Raw genomic sequence first — 6,774 nt, 5'->3', positions numbered from 1 at the left:
AAGCCCTTCCTGCCTGCGTACTCGCGCTCGTACGGTGTGGGATCACGTCCTGTCATCGACCACTGTCAAAACATACAAAGATTTCATTATGTTAGAACTAAAAAACTCATAAACCCTAAACTATCGAACATAAAGAGCAATGTGAAAACACTTACAAAATCGGCCTCAAATGATGCCCATCCACCGCTCCCCAAGTGGTGCGAGCTCCCTGCCTCTACTTGCGCTCTGGCTGCATCCTTTTGTTGCTTCCACTTGTCGGGATTCTCGCGCGCTGCTTTCTTCGCATTCTTGCAATCTTCTTTGGCCAGCCAATCTGGCCTGTTCCACCCATTCTTGATTGCTTTTTGCACTTCGGAACGCTTGTGTTTGCAGTATTCGCGCATTCGAATCTTCATCAGGTGTTCATTGAAGCGTTGATCCCGTGTTGGAACGGGAAACTCATCATGAAGTATGCTGATGACTCTGTTTTTTAAATCACTTGGTACTTCACTCCATTTGTTTAGTATGTAGTGTCTAAACAGCTGAGAGCAAAGACCACGCATGCGCGAGATCACCTTCTTGCCGTCATCATCCATGATGATGCCGCCACTGATGTCGACGGAGTAAGGCAAGCCCTCTGGCCGGTGACGCGTGAACCTGGGTGTCCCGACAGGGGTCTCTAGCGGCGTGTCGATGGGGGTACGGACGTCAGGTGTCTCCACCGGCGTCTGGGCCCCGAAGCGAGGAGTGTCGAGTGGGGTGGCTCCTGGCGGAGTAGGTAGAGGTGTGTAGCTTCTAGGAACAGTCAGCCGTGCAAAACCTGGCATAGATGGCGATGCTGTGGCTGGTGTGGGGGCGGGCAAAGAAGGGGAGGGTAAAGAGCCTCGTCGAACACGAGGCGGTGTGGAGGCATCGGTGGCGGAATCCCCACAACAACTGCCACCGCCACCACTAGAGCGCCGGTGTCTAGACGAGTGTGAAGCTCGTCTCGTCGACGTCGAAGCTTCGGAGCGCGCCGAATGCTCCGAAAGAGAGGGAGATGCGGATGGAGTAGGAACGCGCGATGATGCGCCAGAGCGATGACGCTCCACGTACCACTGTCTCTGTTGCGGTGACAAAGAAGAAAGAAACTCCTCATCATCCATACCTGCATTAAACACACGAATATTTAAACTTAATATTGAATGAATAGAGTAGACAATGACGCAAAGACCATTAAATACAATGACGTAATGACGCATATAAATACAATGACGCAATGAATCGAGTGATAGAAGAGGCAAGTCGAAAACTCAGAATTTTCAATCAAAAGATGTGAGCGCGAGTAGAAAAGAGCGTTATACACCATGGAAGGTACTTAGAGAGCCAGAGCTTTTACAACACGGAGCAAAATTGTTCAAATACAATATTTGTGGCTTTAAGAGATCTCTCTCTCATCCTCGCATAACTCAGCATAACTTCCTATATCTATATAGAGCTCTCCGTTTAAACACATATCCTCTGTTTCATTTTGTAGCTCCTTTGCATGCACCCCATATAGAGTAGTAGCATCTTGATGCTCGTCTGGCACCACCGCAGCGGCTTCTGATTGAGCATCTTCTCTGATCTCCTCCATTGATGTCGTTGTGATTGGCACATGGTAGCCTTCATACGTCCTTGCACTATGAGGGGCTACCTCTATGACGTACCACCAGTTTGATGTAGACTTTGTAGGATGAAATATTACCTGCCAGAGCCACATAACTTACATGAGAGCTTTCAAGCACATAACTTGTAAAAGGGGGATGTTAACTATTTACATACTTACTTGTTCACAATGCTCGGGTAGTACGAAAGTGTCTCTTAGGTCAGTCCATTTCTTAGTAGAATCCACCTCAAGAAAACCAGACTCTCCTCTACGCACAGTTGCGTTGCGACCCTCCATGATTATCTTGAACCATTGCACGTCGAACAAGTCGACAAAAAATCCTCTGTAATCGATCCTCAAAATCTCTTGCAGCGTGCCGAAGTAAGTGAGTTCCGCCACCATAGGATCTGCATGAGAGGAACGTCGTCGACTAGACTGTTCAAATTTTGCCATGATTCCACAATCTTGAGTAAAACGCTTTTTGTCGATTCGTTCCACCCTAAAATGTCGACCTTTACACCATGCTGCTGTGTATGACTTATACTACAATGAACAAAGATTATGAGTGGCCGTTCAAACGTTTATAAATAAAGTCACTTGCTAGTCGTACATTGCAAACTTACCTTGGTCGGCAACCTAGAGAGTACTCCCACTCTTCTTCAGTCACTTCGTCACCGCATTGTTGTGCGCTTTTCAATTGGTTGTGCAACCATCTTAAGCTCATGAAGGTTGGTAGGCTCTCCAGAACCGCTGGATAGTGCATCGGTGGTCGTCTTCCCCGTCTCCACTCGATTCGTGCCCTTTGTCGCTCTTGCTTTGCATCCTCATATTGTGAAATCCACTTTTGCATCACTGGATTGTGAAGCATGCAAAATCAGTTGATTTTAGCCTCTACATCTTCCGTCATCTTCTTCTCAACACCGAGATTGCACATGACAATCCCAGATATGCGCTCATCATCTATGGTTCGCCATAGCGTGTCCCGGGATTGATCAAATCCTTCTAGCCACTCTCCAATGTACACTAGGGACTCTGATACCAACCAACCTTCTGCCATGCTACCCTCCGGACGTGCCTTTTGACGCACATATCCCTTAAGCGTTTTCATGAAATGCTCTAAGAAGAACATCCATCTGGAATGAACTATGCCAGCTATTTCCACCTCATCAACTATGTGAACAAGAAGATGCACCTGAATGGTTTGCATTGTAGTAGGAAAATGTTTCTCAAACATGCACACAAGCTCCGCAACATTTAGTTTGGCGAATGGTATGGAGTCTACGTTGATCTCCTTTTGTGAGATCCATTGCACCAGCTTTGCAAGTTTGTAGATTGTGTTAAGGATGTCGAGCGACAAACATCCCTCAATGGCAACCGGTAAAATAAACTGTAAAGTATGTGCAGCAATGATATTAAAGTCCACATTTTATGCAATGATATTAAAGTCCACTATGAACGTACCTGACACATTTTATACCAATTGTGTGACTTCAAACCGGTAAGCTTTCCTTCTTTAGTAAAACACGTTCGGAGCGAGTGCATTACGCCAGTGGGGGTCCGCAAAGATCGAATGGTCTCTTTTACTTTGCGTTCTTGGGCTCCTGTGAAAATCCATGGTGCTTTAGGGAGTTTTATCGATCCATCAGACGCTGTTTGCGGCCAATATTGCTCCATACGATCCACATTTCTAAGGTCAACTCTGGCTCCCAAAGTATCTTTCTTGCCGGTCAGATGGTCCCATAGTAGATTACCCACATTCTTGAATATGTGCATTGGATCGAGCAAGTGATTGATCATGAGTCGGGGCCAGTATGGTAACTCGTACCATAGAGATAGTCTCTTCATCCCTGGAGGCAATCCGTCAACGCACATCTCCTTCTGCTCTAACCATGCTTGTGCAGACATCCTTGGTGGCTCTCTTCCCAAAAAGCCATCGCGTAACACATGATTCTTTGGAAGATACGCTTGATGACCTTCGTAGATTTGCTTCTTCAGTGAGGGTGCCCTACGTGCATTCAGTCTAGGTCCACATGTGACACATGCTCTGTATCCGCTTGTTTGAAGCCCTGCATGTATACACATGATAATAGATCAACTATGGGAAAAAACAAGATTTACAGTGTCTGAGTGAGGAGTGTCAATAGATCACCTGAGCATTCTGTTAGCCCGAGATAGTCATGCATGGTCCACATTAGAATGCCTCTGATCAAAGCATTCCGTCGTCCTGTGTGTCGGCTCATATCCACCACCTCTATGCCAATCCACAATTGTTGTAGCTCTTCCAATAGTGGACAAAGATACACATCCATATTCCCCACTTTATATCGCCCTGGCACAATCAAGCTTAGCCATAGGTGCCCCTTCTTCGTAGTCAACCACGGGGGAATGTTGTAGTTGACGATGACAATGGGCCATACACTGTAAGATGTTGATCTTTGACCAAATGGATTTACGCCATCCATAGCCAGGCCTAAGCGCAAATTTCGAGCTTCCCTGGCAAAATCCGACCATGTTCCATCTATATGTTTCCACGCTACGCAATCTGCAGGAATTCGTAGCACACCATCCGAAGATTTATTCTCCTCATGCCATGATGCTAGGTCGGCCATGGACTTACATTCGAAGATATGCTTGATGCGAGGAAGCAAAGGGAAATGTCGCAAAACCTTTTGTGGAATTTTTGTCCCGTGGAGATCTACTCGATCTCTTTCGGAATCACATTTCGGACACTTCTCCATGTCTATGTATTCCCCTCTAAAAAGAATGCAGTCATTAGGACAAGCGTGGATAGAATTGTAATCCATCCCCAAGTTTCGCAAAATCTTTCTTGCTTCATCTCGGGAATCTAGCATCACATTGTCAGCTGGTAGTATGTGCTCTTTCAGCAATCTTGTGGCCTCACATATGCTGCTTGACCAAAGCGCCTGCGAACACGTCTATTGGGTTGCAAGATTGCTGCTTGTTGGCCAGCGTCAGAGTCCGACGAGTTATAATTGGCAACAACTCGATCTATAATAGATGTATCGAACTCGCCAAATTCGCGAACGTGCTGCAAAGAAACACGTCTTGTCCGTCGCACAGCATGGTTGCATTGATTACAAGGACATAAGACCCTCGTTGAGAGATAGGTGTTTCGGTTGGACGGTCCCACATCCTCGTCGCTACTCATAATGAGGATAAAAAACTTATAACCTGGACAACAAATTTAATATTCTATTGGCATTCTTCGTCTTATCTCTCTCTCTCTCTCTCTCTCTCTCTCTCTCTCTCTCTCTCTCTCTCTCTCTCTCTCTCTCTCTCTCTCTCTCTCTATACGTCACATTCTCTAGTCATGTCCAATCCCCGCACACCTCGGTCTAGAGGTGCACGGAGATCAGAACCACTGGGTAATAATCTCGTCTTTATTGGTCAATACCTATATTTGTGGGTACAAGAAATCTATAGACCCACGTCTACATGATACTCCATGTAGTGGACAAAACCCCTTTGCCTCTTCTCTAGCTGTAGCACTTCACAGCATCTTAACATCTTTTCACAGTAGATCTTTTCACTGTTCGTCTAACTCTAAACCCTAAACCGTACGTAATTCTTGCGTGGACTCGATCTAAGGTAAATAAGCGTAAATCTAAATAAACGTAAATCTAACTCAAAATAAACCTAAATCTAATTTAACGTAAGTCTACATCTAACCTAATCTTTAACGTCTTTTGGGATAGTTTCCTACGATGTTAAAACTCTCTTCTTCTTGTGTGTGTGTGTGTGTGTGTGGGTAAACCTAAATAAACCTAAGTCTAATCTAATATAACATAAATCTAAATCTAACGTAAATTATGTTATATTAAAAACAAAGAACTAAACTAACAGGGACTATAAGAACCTTAAAACTGATTTAACACATAATTTTTCACATAACTCGGCAAGAGTTGGCATTCTCATCACTAAAGATGTGAGAGTTAACTTCCGGCGGTGACGCTGCCTCATCTCCATCCACATCTGACGACAGCAATTGGCCCTTTAGACCGTTCTTGCTCTTGTTACTAACTTTGAAGTTGTTGTTGAATGACTAGAGGTTGTCTAGATGGTCATTGTGTCGGGGATGTAGTGACTCTTGCCGCCCTGAAGATCCACCTTCTTTCCTATCTTCTGAAGACATTTCACCAGTACTTTTGGATCGACGGAGCCCACCATGAGTGAAGGCAGCAATACCCTATATTCCATTGAGGGCTTTCTTCACCCGCTTCATGCAGGCATCGCAGTCTATGGAGACCTAAATCTAATCTAATATAACGTAAATCTAAATCTAGCGTAAATAAACGTAAATCTATTTAAAAATAAACCTAAATCTAATTTAATGTAAGTCTACATATAACCTAATCTTTAACGTCTTTTAAGATAGTTTCCTACGACGTTATAACTCTCTTCTTCTTGTGTGTGTGCGCGTGTGTGGATGTGTGTGCCAATAAAAAGAGATAAATGGTATAACCTTTCTATCACCCATGCCAAGTATGATAGATTGATTATGCCATTTCCCTCTTGAATAATAGTTCTTGAGTTCAACTCCTCGTCGGCTAGATCTTTAGGTCTTTTAATTTTAATTAGTTTCCTACGACATTAAATTAGTTTCTCTCTCTTTCTCTCTCAATGTGTGTGCGTTTTTTTGGATCGTATGCATGTTTTCTCTCTCTTTTCCTCTCTCAATGTGTGCGTTTTTTGTTTATGCATATTCTCTCTCTCTTTTCCTCTCTCAATGCGTGCGTTTTTTGTTTTTGCATGCTCTCTCTCTCTTTTTCTCTCTCAATGTGTGTGTGCATTCTTTGTTTATGTATGTGTGTGTGCGTTTTTGTTTTTGTTTGTACTCTCTCTCTCTCTCTCTCTCTCTCTCTCTCTCTCTCTCTCTCTCTCTCTCTCTCTCTCAAAAACACTATGTGTGTGTGTGTATGTGTGTGTGAGAGAGAGAGAGAGAGGGAGAGAGAAAGAGAGGAAGGGAACATGAGAATGAGGAGAGGGAAGGAGCATACCTGGCTCTCCTTCCTCTCCTCATGTGTGTGTGTGTGTGTGTGTGTGTGTGTGTGGAGAAGAAAAAGAGAGAGAGAGAGAGAGAGAGAGAGAGAGAGTGAGGGAGAGCGTTACCTGCTCCTTGCTTGAGGGCGCCGAAAAACTCAGATCTG

The sequence above is a fragment of the Adiantum capillus-veneris genome, chromosome 30 (assembly GCF_014529385.1).
Source record: "Adiantum capillus-veneris isolate H3 chromosome 30, ASM1452938v2, whole genome shotgun sequence".
Taxonomy (NCBI): Eukaryota; Viridiplantae; Streptophyta; class Polypodiopsida; order Polypodiales; family Pteridaceae; genus Adiantum; species Adiantum capillus-veneris.
The sequence above is the reverse complement of the archived record's forward strand: the minus strand, read 5'-3'. Positions refer to the sequence as shown.